Genomic DNA, 16,211 nt, shown 5'->3' with positions numbered 1-16,211 from the left:
ACAGCATGGCCCCATGCCTACTTGTTTAAGTGGCGGTGAAAATAATGAAAAATGCTCTACAAATATAAGGTGATATTGCCATCACGTAGTATTTTTTCCTAGTTCTTTCATCCTTCCATTCATTCAATATATATACACTTGAGCACCTACTCAGCACCTGATAGACATATACTAGACACTGTATTGTGTGGTGGAGACATCAACATGAATGAGACATGGCCACAAATCAAGGGGTAAGTGGGGTAAGTTTAACTAAGAAAGCAATTATAACACAGTGTAGTAGGAACAGGAATAGAGGGATACACAGAAAGCTCTATGAGCAAGAAACACAGACCACGTGGACAAGGTGTTGAGAGAACTCTTACAGAAGAAACATCTGAGCTAAGTCTTGAGCAAAATGTACACGGCTGTGTCATCCTGCAACTGGCTAATACACAAGCCCGTGCAAATCTTACACCTAATAATTATAATTCAGTGACTTTTTCTGTAAACATGTCAACATGAAATGTGTGCACTGGCATGTTTCACTTATACCCATGAAATATTATGTCTAATGTTGCAGATACCTAGCTTGTTCTAAATCCAAGGAATTCTTTATAAATCAGGGCGGTGCCTTAGAAATCTTAGAAACTATCCCATACTAGATAGACCTGTAACTTCTTTTACGTTGAGCAATCCTTACCATCTTATTTTAGTGGTTGAAACTATCCTGTGTTACCAAACAAAAAAGTGTGTTTAATATTTGACTAGCATCAAGAATTTATATCTAAGACTAATTTGGAGATATGAAAATTGCCAAATAATGCCAAATGATTTTCTAAAAAGAACAAAATTTACTAATTCTTAAACCAAGCTATCAAACATCATAAAACTGGGCAAATCAAATGAAGATCATTCACGATATGATCATACTTGTATTCCTAAGCACAGTGGCCAAAGATCCTCTACTTTGCTAATTTTATGACCTCTAAACTTTTTAAAAGTTGAAGGTGGACATGTCCAAGTTTTCTTTCCTTTATAATTAAACATTTGATAACAAAAATAACCAGCTTAAAAAAAATCTGTAAACATATACTTCCTACCTGTCTAACTCTTCTTAGGAAATCATCACTAATTAAAAAGACACAAACTACCACAATTAGTTTTTTAGTCATTTTTATAATAAAGACTTCCAGGATTAGAAATGATAAAGAAACTAACATTTTACTTGAAAATTTATCAGTTTATTAGTTCTTTTCTTTGTAATAATTCAATGATTATCTGTATTTATAAAACAGCAGTAATTTCAGTAATTCCTTCATTAATAACTCCTTTCAGTTATTTCTTGCATAAAATCTGAATTTTTCTTTCAATAAATAGGAAGTCATGTGACTTTTAGTATATTTTTCCCCCATAAAATACATTTCTCTATGAAGTTCTACCTTCTTACATACTTTCCTCTAGAGCTATGTTTTGCCAGAGGGCTTTTCTCTCTCTGTTTTTAGTCTCATCTTCAATTCTCTGTTTTCTTCACTCTGGTAATTTTGACATTCCCTTGATCTCTGTCATCTCCATTGCAAATATTCTCCCCTATACCTATACAGATGTTTTGTTTTTCTCAATAGCATGAATACTTCAATAAAATAGACAAGCATATTAAAGATATTTAATATGCTTCATTAGAAGAAACAAACAACAGCTTAAAAACACAGGCACAAAAAGGTTACTGACCAATACTCTCAATTATCTGAATACTACAGAGCAACTGACAACACAGTAAACAACATCTGAGCTATCTTGGCAATTAAGTAAAAACATCTTTCAAGAAACCATAGGTCAGCTTTCAATGCTAAGACTTGTTGGGTGATTCTGTATCTAAACCCTTCAACACACATGCAGCTGATGTGATATGTTTTCTCAGTTCAGACGCCATATCTAAACAGCAAGTTTATCTGTTTTGCTACCGTATAAAATGTAATCTACACTAATCTATTCAAAGCAACATTCACACGTATCTTTTTAAATTTTTTTAATGTTTATTTATTTCTGAGACAGAGAGAGACAGAGCATGAGTGGGGGAGGACAGAGAGAGAGAGACACAGAATCAGAAGCAGGCTCCAGGCTCCAAGCTGTCAGCACAGAGCCCAACGCAGGGCTCGAACTCACAAACCCTGAGATCATGACCTGAGCCGAAGTCGGTCGCTCAACTGACTGAGCCACCCAGGCGCCCCTACATTCACACATATTTTAGAAGTGATATATCCTTTAAAAAAATTCTGATGTTTTGAGTAAGTGCTATATATTTCATTTTAATGTAATTAGTATTATTCAACATGGACACTTTACTCACTTTTTTGTTTTTCCTTTGGATAATTTTTTTCTGCTTGAGTTTATAGGGTTTTAAAATTCACATACAAATTCAAGTATTTATGAACTAGTATGAGTGCAGTATTTTACTCTGAAAAATGTTTAAGCCAACAATAAACATTGTAGGTTTCCTATTTGCATTAAAGTGGTGAATAGTAGTATCAGAGAGAAATATATTTCACACACACACACACACACACACACACACACACACACACACACACAATGTTATGAAATTACTGTCACTGGTTGTTTACCTAAGAATGGTAATGAGATGTGATGACCTACCTTCTTTAGCCAAGTCCTCTTGTAATAATAACATTAATTCATTCAACAGTTAACCAACATTTGGAGCACTATGTTTATTCAAGGATTTTTCCCTTTGCAAGTCTAACCAGCCCATACAAGAATAGAATCCATAATCAGGTTATTGCTGATTCCATGCTCTACTCAACTGAGATAGGCAGTGCAAACAACTGAAGTATTGTTACTGCACAAGATAATCAACAACGTAGTTAATTGAAAATTAATAGTAAGGCTCCCTACTTAGTGCCAAATGTAGTCATTTGAAGTAGTCACCTCCAACAGCCCAAGAAAGTCAATTCTCCATTATCGAAAAGAAAGGATCATCTGAGCAAATAGGACTTTCGACTTCCTATTGACTTAATTAAATCGAATGAGAGATTTACTCTTTTGATAACATTTCACTTTCTCTAGCATGTATCATTTAGACATAATCAAACAAGAAATCTTTTAAAACCAAAACATTTACCAAATTCTTAATACGAAAGTAAAGAAAGGTGTACTTCAAGTTTATACAGACAGGAAGCCAGAGTATTTTTTAGAACTTACTGTGTGCCAGACACCAGAGTACACAAAGATGGACACAACCTGGTTCTTACCCTCGAGGAGAGTGTTTTTCGGCTGTTTGCTGATTCTCCACTCTCTTTATCAGAGAAAAACACCACCTATTCAAGAACTTGACTGTAACTTTATCCCATGTGAATTCTTTCTTGGTTTGCCTGGCCTGTGTGACTTCATGGCTTAAAGATCAGTATTTATCACATTCGTTCACTCATCAAGCAATTATCAGTACTATCCTGTAAGTGCCAGGAATAATAGTTGAGACTCTATCAGTGAAAAGACAAAATCTATCCCTTGGGAAAATCACAGTACAACTCTAACAAGTTAACTTACCTAAATCCACTGCATAAAGCAGAGATCCCTTGGAAACACCAGTTTAGGCATCTTTACATCACTATTCTAGCATACTGGAAGAGCTAAATGTGTTAATTTGGTACCAGATGAAAAATCTTTGGTTTGGAAATCAAAAGACCATGTTTTGATCACAATAGGTCACTGTGACACTCTGGGCCTCACAGTGTGTCAAACAATGAGGTCGCTGTCTGACCCATGTAATCTCAGGGTCTACTGGTATATGACTGAATATTCAGATTTCAAGTGAGAGAGGTAAACATATTTAACAACCTCAGGATATGCTTTAAACAATTTTAAACCCATCTAAGCTATGATTAGTTCAATGACTAGGCCTATGCTGAAATCACATCTTGAAACATTATTGTAACCATTATTGTGGAATTTACTTTCTGATTTTGATATACTGAGTTCTTTTCTTGTCTTCCCTTACCCCTAGATGTATAATTTGGGTCTGCTGTATTCTTTCAAACGAAGAATTGGCAGGGTGGTTGCTGTTACTTAGGATAAGTGTATAATCTCTTTGACTTTCTCTTGTTGGGCAAACTGCCCAGTGAGTATCAATTTTTTTTAGAGCTACAAATATGGTTTTAATAGATTCACAGATTCCAAATTATTAGAATTCAGAGCACGTCTCTCCCAGGGTGAGCAGATAATTCACAACAATCCATGTAGATGCAAAGGAGATGACAATGGATCAATCTGTATGTGAATAAGTTGAAATAGTGGTTTACTGCTCCTCCTATCTCTACAACCCACTCCCACCCCACCCCCCAACACTGAAGAAAAATGCCTCATTCTGTGGGAGTTCAAATTAGTTATTATACCCACTTTAGGGACTGAGGAAGACTTACTGTAAATCAGCCACTCAGAAACCACATTTGACATATTTTGGTTAGAATGTAACTATAAGTTGCATAATATGGTACCTATTGATTAAAGCTTGGGATTATAATGGAAAGCAATTGCCATACGTTGAAAGTGACCAACCACAAGATAGAAAATTGTTCCTGAAGAGCCCACAAAAGGAATAATTTTCCTTATAACCTAAAACTCCTTATCCTCTAGACGGCATATTCTATCACTCCTTAAGATTGTATTTTGCCCTAAAGGTGCTAAGATATCTTAACCTCAAATCACCTAACTGTTCAACTCTCTGAGACCAAGAGAAAGTTCTAGCAGAGTAAACTGAATTCTTTATTGAAACAGTAATGGCCATTTTGAACTGGAGCAAAAGAGCAAATCAGAAAAATGTCTCACTGGATAACAATTCCCAATTGGCTGAGGATGTTATAATAGTTATAAATTCATATTAGAGTCTGCCTTTCTGGGGTTTTTTCTGTCCTTTTTACTTCTATAAAATATAATAATTTATTGAGGGAGTTACTGTGGGTCAGATACAGTGCAATCGTGTCCCTTCTATCTACCTGTACAAATAGAGAACTCGTTTTTCTCTGCCACCCATAAAGTATCACTCCTATAAGCAGTATATATTTCTTTAAAAACAGAAATACCCAGGTAGGAAAGAAATCATATACCACAGAGAAAGAATTAAGATCAGTTCATCTACTTCTAAGAAGCAATGGAACTGGATGGAGAGTATTATGCTAAGTGAAATCAGTCAGGCAGAGAAAGACAGATATCATATGTTTTCACTCATATGTGGATCCTGAGAAACTTAACAGAAGTCCATGGGGGAGGGGAAGGGGGAAAAAAAGTTACAGAGAGGAAAGGAGTCAAACCATAAGAGACTCTTAAATACTGAGAACAAACTGTGGGTGATGGGCGTTGAGGAGGGCACCTGTTGGGATGAGCACTGGGTGTTGCAAGGAAACCAATTTGACAATAAATTATATTTAATATAAAAAAAAGCAAAAGGTGCTGGAGACTTGAACTGCAGATTTAATGGATGGTAGGAAACTTTGATGTTTCATACCCTCTGCATGAGTCATGATAGTAGTTAACCTTATAATTTTGGGACCATGACTCCAGTAAAAATACATAACTACAATAAAAAGAGCACATATAATAATTGTGTAACTCAATTGCTTTTGTTAAAAGTTGGTCTCTGAAACAGATTCTTCTGTCATATAACTGGCGAAGACATGCGTAATGTTTTAATCCTGCTGGGGACTATTTTTTAGTTTTTCCTTACAGTCTACCCTAAATCTTCACTCATGTATCAGATGTCTCGGTTCAATAGAAGCATGAACTAGACCTACTGGGGTTCCTCGGTCCATTTGTAAAAACACAGTGAGGATTTGGGCCTTCATTTTTGAAGATGTGAAAGAGCCAAATCACCCTGTGACAGAATTCTGCTAAATAACTCTGTGTTTTTTAGAAGAATATTAACAGTAGCTGAGCAGTTAACAACTTTCCCCTATTCCAAAATCAAGGATATGGAATATAATTGAGATAATGCCTCTAAATGTTTTGTGCTTCCTGTGGATAAAGCAGTGGATCTGTGTCCATGAAAGGGAAATGCATTACACATTCCAGTTCACTCTGATCTGACCAATATTCCAAGTGGTATGCTAAAATTACTAAGGAAAATGCCAACAATCCTTTCAAATACCAAAGTTAAGGTAAAGACACAACTGAACCCATGTGAGAAGAGCACTACAACAAATGAGGCAGCAAATACTGCGGAGTACTGTTACGCTTTTAGATCCATATAAAAAAACAACCGGTCTGTCCCTACAGTGGGCTCCATCTCTGCACCACCAAAAACCCTTCCTGTCTCACTTCTTACTCCAGCCACATCAACTCACTTCCCCCATTTATAGCTAAGTGTCGTCTGACTCTGAGTTTGCCTCACATGCATCATGCTTCCTGACAAATTGGAAGTGTAGGGACTTAATGCTCAAAGGACCACAATGATCCACCAAGAATGAGAGTCAATGGGTAAACATTTTCCCCTTTTATTTTGCGGGGAGACATATTCATGAGGTGCCTCCAAAGGCCCCAGTGGGAATGAGCACCCATTAGTAGTACTGATCACTTTAATAATTCATCATTGTGGTTTCCTCTGATCCTTCATTCTTACTCTGGACTCTACCCAAAGTACCGTCATGTAAGTCATCATCTTGTGATCTGTTCACAAGGGGACCTAGTTAAGTCAGCTCTCCAAAAGATCCTAAAACGTATAAATAAAATAATAATATCTGAATGGACCAAAACACAAGAAGATATCAGATAGTGACATACACAATTCACAGTAAAAAAGAATAGATAAATGATAAAAGGAGAGAAACTAGAAAAGCACCCAGAAGACCCAGAAGGCTGGATCTTCCCATCCAGAAACAGTAGCAGCCCATGGAGGAACCATACTCAGAAAAATTCTGAAGGGCACAACTTGTAGCCCTTCTACTTTTATTACTAGGGCTTCTATTTGACAGAGAGCGAGACTATACCCTAGAGCTGCTCATATGCTGTGGTCATATGCATCACTCCCAGTTAGATATAGGACACACAGCCTCATATTGTCTTTTCAAATCTTTGAAACCTACTTCCTAACAGATCTGAGAAGCAGGCTCTCATAAGTGAGCAGAGAAGGGCAGTCAGCCCACTGTTAGTCACCTCTTCAACCCAGAAAGCTTCCTGTCCCACCATATGCTTGGCTCCAGTCAGCAGATCCCCAGATTTCAATACTGGTTTGACAAGTATTGTCCTGCACAGCTTCCCAGGAAACAGACCCAAACTCCATCAAATATATCTGCATAGTACAACAGTGATTGAAAATCCAAGTTGCATAATCCAGAACAGAGCCAAGTGTAACACTGAAAAAGTATCCTTACATGTATTGTGAGGTTGTCTTACGCCACAGTTTCTCTCATTAAGCACATTCTGAACAAATCATTCATAGATGATTGTTCTGAAATCTTTTAGTGGTTACTGATTCACAAAACCACAGAAATAATACATATTCTGCTAACAGTCAGGGATGTTGCTATGGCATCACAGATAATCACTTTTGAAACAGAGGTATCTTTGGCACTCTTCTGAAGATGAAACAAAAATCTTTAAAATATTATATCCAAATATCTGATTTGTCAATTTGGAAATGTTTAATACCAACACAAACCAGTAAAGAAGGGAAAAAATCCTGATTGTTCAGGGCAAAATGAAATCACAATTAAGATTTTATAGGGGCGCCTGGGTGGCTCAGTCGGTTAAGCGGTTAAGCATCCAACTTCAGCTCAGGTCATGATCTCGTGGTTCGTAGGTTCGAGCCCTGCGTTGGGCTCTGCAGACAGCTCAGAGCCTGGAGCCTGCTTTGGATTGTGTCCCTCTCTCTCTGCCCCTCCCCCACTCATACTCTGTCTCTCTTTCAAAAATAAACATTAAAAAACAAAAAAGAAAGCTGTCATTATACACATTCATAACTGCTCTGTGTATTAACCCTAAAAGGACACTGTTCTAAATCCATTCTCTAGATGAGCTTAGGTAGCAACAACAAATATCAGTCATCAGGTTCCATTCATAAAAGTAAATCAAAGTAAATCACCTGTGACATTTTTTTTCTCTGCAAGTTCTTAGTTAAATTATTAGACACCACTCCAAATTCTGTTAAAGACTAAAAGAATGCCATGAAGTAGTTAAGCAACCTGAGAGCAAAATCAGTAAAATACACACCTTTGATTTAATTTCCCCAAAACAAAGTTTTCATTTTGGGACATAAAGAAACCAACCTCTGGGGGATGGGGATGAGGAAAGCAAGCAGAGTAAAAAGGGCAAAAAATACCAAGCAAAAGTCCTGAATCAAGTTCCAACTAATGACACTAACAATTTTTTTTTTTTGCACTAGGATTCTGTTTATTTTTTTTCAAGTGTTTCTGTTTTCTGCTCCCTAGCTGACAGGAATGCTTTCCCTTGCACATGAAAGATAGCGAATGGTCCTTGCATGTGTTGACATGGACTTCTATGACTAGGAGTTATGAGCAAAATTCCTTTGCACATCAAAGAAAAAAAACCCTTTGTTTATTCAAGAAATTCCTAATGGCTTCATTTATAAGTAAAATTTTCTCTTTATTTGAGACCCAGTGGCACAGTGGCATATAGCTACAAGATAGCAAGCAACTCTCATAATGAACTCTGCACAGTTTTGAGAAAATAGTATCTGAAGGCAGTTTTTCCTTCTAGGGTCAGCAGATGAGTGGTTCAAAAAGAATAAACTATCCTAGGGACAGCACATAACTGGAGGGGGAGGGGAGGAACATTCTTGCTAATTAAAATTTCCAGTTCTTATGGCCCTCTATATACACAAATCCCAGTCAAGAAAGGCCTGCAGGATCAGGCCTGTACCAAGAAAAAGTATACCATCATCACATTAATTGTATTATTACTTCATAATGCTAACCAGCCAGGTTTATATAGAAGAGATTAAATAACAAGATAATCATATAAACAATGCTCATTTCATCAGTATACCAAATAAGTTTGATTTATATCAGCAACTGTTCTTCTAATTAATTTATGCATCCACATGCTTTAATTTACACAGACAGACACCTACACTGGGCTAGGGATGGCTATTTTTTTAACATTTTGAACTTTAAGACAGGTTTACCTTTAGACTTCCCAATGTTCACACTTCAAAAATGAAGTGACTGCTAAAATACCCTGCATTAAAACTGAAGCATGCAGAAAGAAAACATTTTATCAAACTTAATACCTATCTCCCCCTGCCAACACTTGTATGTTTAATTTTAGTTTTGTATAGCTTTAGTTAAACTTACAACCAGATCTGTTTATTCCAAAATTGTGAACTTAAATCTTTTTACCAATATTTCCCTCAAAGCCTTTTGGATATATAACCTCATCTTGTTACAGCATCAACCCTAAGCTCCAACATTTGTTTTCATGCAGTTTCTAGCAATTTGAAGAGGGGAAAAAAAGGCTGCTAGTTTTTTAAAAAATCATTTCTGTTAACATCAGGGGCTTGGATAAAATTTTTAAAGTACACTCCAGGCTGCTGGTTTACAATCACAAGTACCACTAGTCAACGGTTTGAAATGAGAAAATTCTAGAAAGGAAGGAAAATTTAACCAGAAAGCTAAAAGCATGCCTGAATCCAGACCCGCTTAAATAAGCTATCAGTAACATCATGGTAATGCCAGCGCTCTTTGGAAACCCTTAAAAATAACAATATAAAGGATTGTCTTGGTGTCAGGATTATTCCACTATAGTCATTTTACAATGTCCATGGATAGTTTCAGTGTGGGAGTAAGGATGTCTATTTACCTATTTAATCAGGCAAGTAAAAAGGTTTTTACATGTCTGTGATATAAAACTTTTATTTATGTATTTGATCAATGTTTATTTGTAGGACATTAATACAATAACAGATGTCAGCTACATTCTCTGTTTTTGATTATAAACTCCTAGAGGGCAGAGACACTGTCTATTCAGCTCACTTTTTATAGGATGCAAACACAGTACCATATTCAAAAAGGCACTTAAAAATGGTTTTCATCATAACAATGATTTCAAGGGTACTTGCCCTGCATCTATGCTCCATGAAGCTCCAGTGGCAGGTACTGAACATTAAAAAAATAACACTTATATTCTTGGGTAATTCCATTCTTCAGAGGTCTGTAATGGCACTTCTCTTTTGAAACAGAGAAATTTAGATGGAACTATTTCCACCTCTTAATGTTCAAGAGTTAGCTTTTGTCAAACACCTATATACTAGAACTCACACTAGAAAATAAAAGCAAAAAAGCCAGAGCCAAACATTCCATTTTTTTTTTTTAATTTTTTTTTAATGTTTTTTATTTATTTTTGGGACAGACAGAGACAGAGCATGAACGGGGGAGGGGCAGAGAGAGAGGGAGACACAGAATCGGAAACAGGCTCCAGGCTCCTAGCCATCAGCCCAGAGCCTGACGCGGGGCTCGAACTCACGGACCGCGAGATCGTGACCTGGCTGAAGTCGGACGCTTAACCGACTGCGCCACCCAGGCGCCCCAAAACATTCCATTTCTTAGCATCAGGTTAGCATATTTCCTGCATCAGGCAGAAGGATCTGCTGTTTTCATGAGGGAACTTGCTAACACCATTACTGTGGTACCTAAAAATGTAGCCTCCTTGCATTCTTAATACTCAGATTATAAAGAACAAGGGACACAATAGATGAAATAATATTCCATGATAAGAAAACAAAACTTAGAGCACTGCTGTATAATGCTTATAAACTCTGAAGGACTAAAAACCAGTAAAAAATATCTTAAAGGCTCTGACATCAGAAATGGAGAATGTTTTGCCAACTATGTCATTTAGGCTAAATCTTAAAATTTCTGGACCTGGGTTTCCAAATACATAAAATGAAGACATTAGATTACATAAATTCAGCTAATTTCCAGGTTTAAGTTATGAAACCATATTTTAAAAAATACTGAGTCCTAAAGAATTTCACACACATGTTTTCAAAATGAGGCGCCTGGGTGGCTCAGTCAGTTAAGTGTCTAAGTCTTGGTTTTGGCTCAGGTCATGATCTCAGGGTTTGTGAGTTCAAGCCCCACGTGAGGCTCCGTGCTGACAGCGTGGAGGCTGCTTGGGGTGTCTCTTTCTCTTTCTCTCTCTCTGCTCCTCCTGCATACGTGTTCTCTCTCTCCCTCTCGCTCCCTCAAAATAAACAAACATTAAAAAAAATAAAGCATCTCACATATAAATTGAGATTCCATTATCTATCCTAACAGAAGTTTTTCTTTCTTTTGCAGGTGGAACTAGGTGAACTATGTGTTTTCAGTATAAATCTTCATTTATGTAATGTTACTTATTATGACTAACTCAAAATATTCAAACAGAATATCACTAGCTATTCTTATAAACATAAGAAATATGGATTACTATGTAATGACATATACATTGTAGGTATATACAAAACCCACATACATGCACACATTCCCACATAAACGTACAATTCTCTCTATTCAAGCCAAGAATTAAAATACTTCCTGTTTTTCTATCTTTTCTTCCTCCTATGAAGCATCTATGAAGCTATTATGACTCAGGAACTTACATAAAGTAAAATAAGCATCTTAATCAACATTTCTTATATTCATACTGACAGTTCCCAACAGGAACTTATGTTAAGTTGGTTATCTGAAATCTAGATAATATGACCAACATTTAATCTATAACGTACCTCATCTATAGAACTCAAGATACAGAATCCACAAATTTAATGCCACTTAAAAGCAGAGAGTAATAGTAACAACAGCAGCAGAAAAATTTTTAAAAAGGTCCTGAATATATGTAGGGACATCCAATCCATACTCCACCAAAACTGAAAAGGGGAGGAGGGAACTTAAGTGTGTGAAACTGCTTTTTATCTATTAAGTATTTACTAAGATTCTTGCAAAAGAAAACTTCAAACAACTACTGAGTATACTATCATTTTCTTATTTGTTTTGAGAAACAAATAAATGCACTACAGAATGCAGAGATTTCTTCCAAGTAAAGAAAAGCATAGGTATTTTGTTCAAAATTCCCTATGTTACTATGTTGGATTCCTTATTCTTAGGAAAAAAAATTCTAAAACTATTTAAAAGTGAATATTATTTTTTAATATTTATTTATTTGAGGGAGAGCACAAGCAGTGTAGGGAAAGAGAGAGGGGGATGGAGAATCCAAGGTGGGCTTGTGCTGACAAGCTTGACAGCAGCAAGCCCATGTGGGGCTCGAACTCACGAACTGTGAGATCATAACCTAAGCTGAAGTCAGATGCTCAATTGCCTGAGCCACCCAGGCGCCCCAAAAGTGAATATTATTTAAATGGCTGAGGTATTTGAAATTTTCAGGCAAAATTTTTTTCCTAATTTCTATCTGCATAACCGACATTGGTAAAATACATTTATATAATGACAATAATGCATTTACTACTTGCTATTTGCTAGACACAATGCCTATGCATACACACAACCCTTCAACCCTTCCAACAATGCAAAAAAAAAACAGATCTGAAGAACTCAAATCTTCATGTTCTATTTCATCAATTAAACTGAAATCCCAAGATCAAAATACACAAAAGCAATATCCTAACTACTGGTTGTTTTATTAGATGTCAGGAAACTCAGGGTACTTTCATTTCCATGTCTTCCTCCTTATGTCAGGGGAAGAAGGAAAATGGTAACTGGGAGCCACATATTTCTAGCTTTCATCAGTAACAGTTCGACTCAAAAGTCCAAGAAAAGGGATAATTTAGTGAGTATTGTACATTCTTTAAAAAAAAAAAAAAAACGAATCGAGGTCCATTCACGTTCCTTAAAAAAATCCACCACTGGTCAGACAAATTTATGTAAAAATGCAACCCGAAATTTTTAAGGTTACAGTTTAAGTAACTGGGAATATTAATCTTAACTAGCAGAAAAACTAGGACTATAAATGAAAACAGAACTTCAGTTCACTTTTATGGAGGATAGAATAGGTTGGTTGTGAAGAGAATCAAGTATAAAGGAATAAAAATAATGGAAAGAAAAAATGGAGAAGGAAAGGAAAGAAAAAAGAGGTACACAACAAGGAAAAGAGAAAGGCAATACGCTAGAGGGGACCGATAGAACAAAGTAAGGGAAGACATTTGTAGTAAAATGACCCTTGTCCAAGTTTTGCTGGCGCTCTGCACCATCGCCTGTATGTGACGAAGGGATTACCTCCGTGGTGGTTTTCAAAAAGGCTTTCTGTATCTAAAAAACTCTCACTTTATTTTTCAAATTCCTATGTTGATTTTTAAATGAAAGTTCATGTTTGAAAACTCTGCTTATGTGTAAGGGAATGACTTTTATTTTAGAAATGTACTTTGGAACATGCACACCATTGCTCAGTTTAGTGCTCAAAACCTCAGAGATGCCCCAACATTCCAAACCTGACAGTCTTTTCTTTGTAAAGAAATTAGGGCCGTCTCTTTCCACAGTACTTGAAAATCACATTTGAAATCAGTCTTCATGATTTCAGAAAGCCTTGAAAATATGTCTGTCTGCTTGAGGAATAATCTATTACCATAGATAGTTGTCCCTATCCTCAAGAAAACAATGTAGATGTGCCCAAAGAGTCAGAAGCTCTCAAAGGAACATCCAATGTGGGTTACAGAGAAAAACTGTCCTCCTGCCTAGAGTATGTACAGAACAACTGCACTGAATACTGTACCCCAAGCCAAACTCCATAGAAAGGTGAGCTCTGCATCAATCCAGCTGGCTTAGCAGGCTAAGAACCCCACCTACTCAATCCGCCTTGACTCAATGGCTTGCTTCTTTTTACCCATCCACTTACCCATCCTGTGTTCCAATAAACCAATGGTCCTTACTCTATCCCTCAAGACCCTAAGCATGCTTTTATATGAAAATTCATTAAATAATGTACCACTTTCAATATATTGATCCTACAAACTGCAACTCTGTGAAGTGGTTCAACACGATGTCATCACTACACAGCAACTTGTTTCATTTACAGTATCTGTTTCACTTCTACTCATGAGCTAATATAATTCAATTTTTTTTAACTGCACACAGGCTGCTAGACACATGTGCATGGCAAATGGAATCTGAACTTAGCTTAACAGCCTCATTTATTCCTGATGGTTTAAATTATTTCATCACAATTAATGACACCCCCTCAGCTTCCTGTGCAGCGCTGCCAGATGTTCAGAGACCACAAAGCCACTCTCTTCTTTGACGGCTGGTGACAAGTCGTCCTCTGAAGGACGTTCCCTAGGTACACGGGCCGGATGACACCTCCATTGCTTAGCACCTCTCTGCCTCCCAGAGTAACCATGTTGAGGAAAAAGCAGGAAGGCATGAGAAACCAGCAAATGCATTAGCAAAGGCAAATTACGTGAAGTGATCTACACTCAGAGGAACTTGGCTCCTGCCACAGGAGTTCTTAACCTTGTTGTTTTATGAAAGAGCTCTTCACCTCCACCTTCCCAGCCACTGGCATCCACTGAGTGCCTAACATGGCGTCAGTCCTCAGAGAATGTCAAAGGACAATAAAAATATAAACTTTTCCACAGGGATCCTTTTTGATTTTGACAATGTTGTTTTGAGGAGTGTTGTTTAAACTTAACACCTTCATCGTGATCATCATCTTGTTTTTGAGAGAGAACATGTTGACAGTTTATCATTATCTGTATTTTCAATGATAATTTTCTTCTATCCTAATCCACACATACTTCTAGTTGAAACATATAACATACTGGCAACTTGTGGCAAGCAGTTTTACCCCTTTACCTTTTTTAAACTTTACAGAGAGGTATAATATAATGGATATACAAAAAGTTACACACATTTCATGTATATGTTTTTGATGAGTTTGGTTTACCTATCTGTCTTGGGCTTAGTAGGATTTATTCATTTCAGGGGCTGTTGGCTTTTTGTTTTTCTTCTTGTTAAGTTTTGCTGTTTTGTTATTTTTTCAAAGAACATACTGAGAAACAGACTTCAGACTTTTCTTATTTTGATTCTAATAATGAGCAAAGCCATTTACTTCTTAACAAAAACCAAAATTCTTGTTCAATACTGAAATTCAGAAATAATAATTATCTTATATTCATCATTTTAAGTTCACAAAAAATATAAATTCACATAATCACAGGTAGGTAAGAGTAGCTAACTGGGTAGCAGAAACAGTAAACATACTAGCACTGATACAGTAAGAGTCCAATACTACAGCTCTAATTTGGAAAACATTTCCATCAACTAGAGAACATGTGGCAGACATTTTATGGATTATTTTTTAAATGTTAAAAAAAAACACAAAAAAACGCTGATCTTATTCAGGGAATAAGGGACCTTTTTCTTTGCCAAAAAGTGTAATAGGAAAACTGAAAGGCCACCTGTGTCAGCCCACCCTATAGTATGAACATAAGCTATAAGAGTATTTTGGAAAATATCTTTAAACTGAGATGAGAAAAAAAAAATCAATATCAATACAGATTCCAAGCAGATGCAAAAGGCTTCTGTGCATGTTAGTGATTATGTGTGTGGCCTGTACAGCCTAATTTCAGATGCCTCACAAACTCAGTGTACTTTCTCTTTTATAAACTCTTTGGGATTAAAACTAGGACCTCATCCATATCAACTTTGACAATAGACACAAATACAGCATAAGCTAATCAAGCCGAACAAGTTTAATTTCCCCCCTCATAGATGGCTCTTTTAATCTTAAATGCCTACTGAATTTTATAGACATGCTACACTTAATATTTTGACAGTTGTTTATTAAAATTACTTTCCTAGGAAGTTCTATGAAACCAACAGTGTAGTTTGTATCAGAACTGAGGCGATCAGAGAGAAGTCAAGATGATGGCATACTTGCAGCAAGCAGACAACAATAGGAAACTCTTAGCACTCCCAGAGTTGCATCAAATTTTCCATGGACCGAAACTAAAATGAAATAGTTCAATTACTAAGAGGTAGATAAGTAAAATAAACAACTAATTTCATACAGTGAAGTTGGGAGAGAGTCATATGGACCTCATTCTGTTGTCTCCAAACACTGTATCGGAGAGGAAAAAGGAGCTGAATAAACTTTAAACTCTCATGTAGGGATGTATTGCTTGTGTGTCCCTGGCAGATGTGGAAAGGAGATGAAATGGGCAAGGGAGAATCAAATATCCCATCGCTGCAGGTTTGCTGAGGGAAAGAGCACTGCAA

The 16,211-nt window shown here is 36.6% G+C and overlaps 1 protein-coding gene across 15 annotated transcripts in view; it reads right to left on the bottom strand.

Moving 5' to 3' along the window:
* The window catches only part of BNC2 (basonuclin zinc finger protein 2), a 441,927-nt gene that overhangs the window by 240,737 nt on the left and 184,979 nt on the right, over positions 1-16,211 (bottom strand). Inside the window, exon 1 of one of the 15 annotated variants that reach the window (XM_058695277.1) lies at positions 3,544-3,673. The exons of the other annotated variants lie outside the window; for them this stretch is intronic. The gene's annotated coding sequence lies outside the window, so the exon portion shown is untranslated. Of the gene's footprint in view, positions 1-3,543; positions 3,674-16,211 lie in introns of those variants that run through there. 15 annotated transcript variants of the gene reach the window in all.

This window comes from Neofelis nebulosa, chromosome 12 (genome assembly GCF_028018385.1).
Source record: "Neofelis nebulosa isolate mNeoNeb1 chromosome 12, mNeoNeb1.pri, whole genome shotgun sequence".
Lineage (NCBI taxonomy): Eukaryota > Metazoa > Chordata > Mammalia > Carnivora > Felidae > Neofelis > Neofelis nebulosa.
Note: the sequence above shows the minus strand (reverse complement) of the source record. Positions and strands in the feature narration are given on the sequence as shown.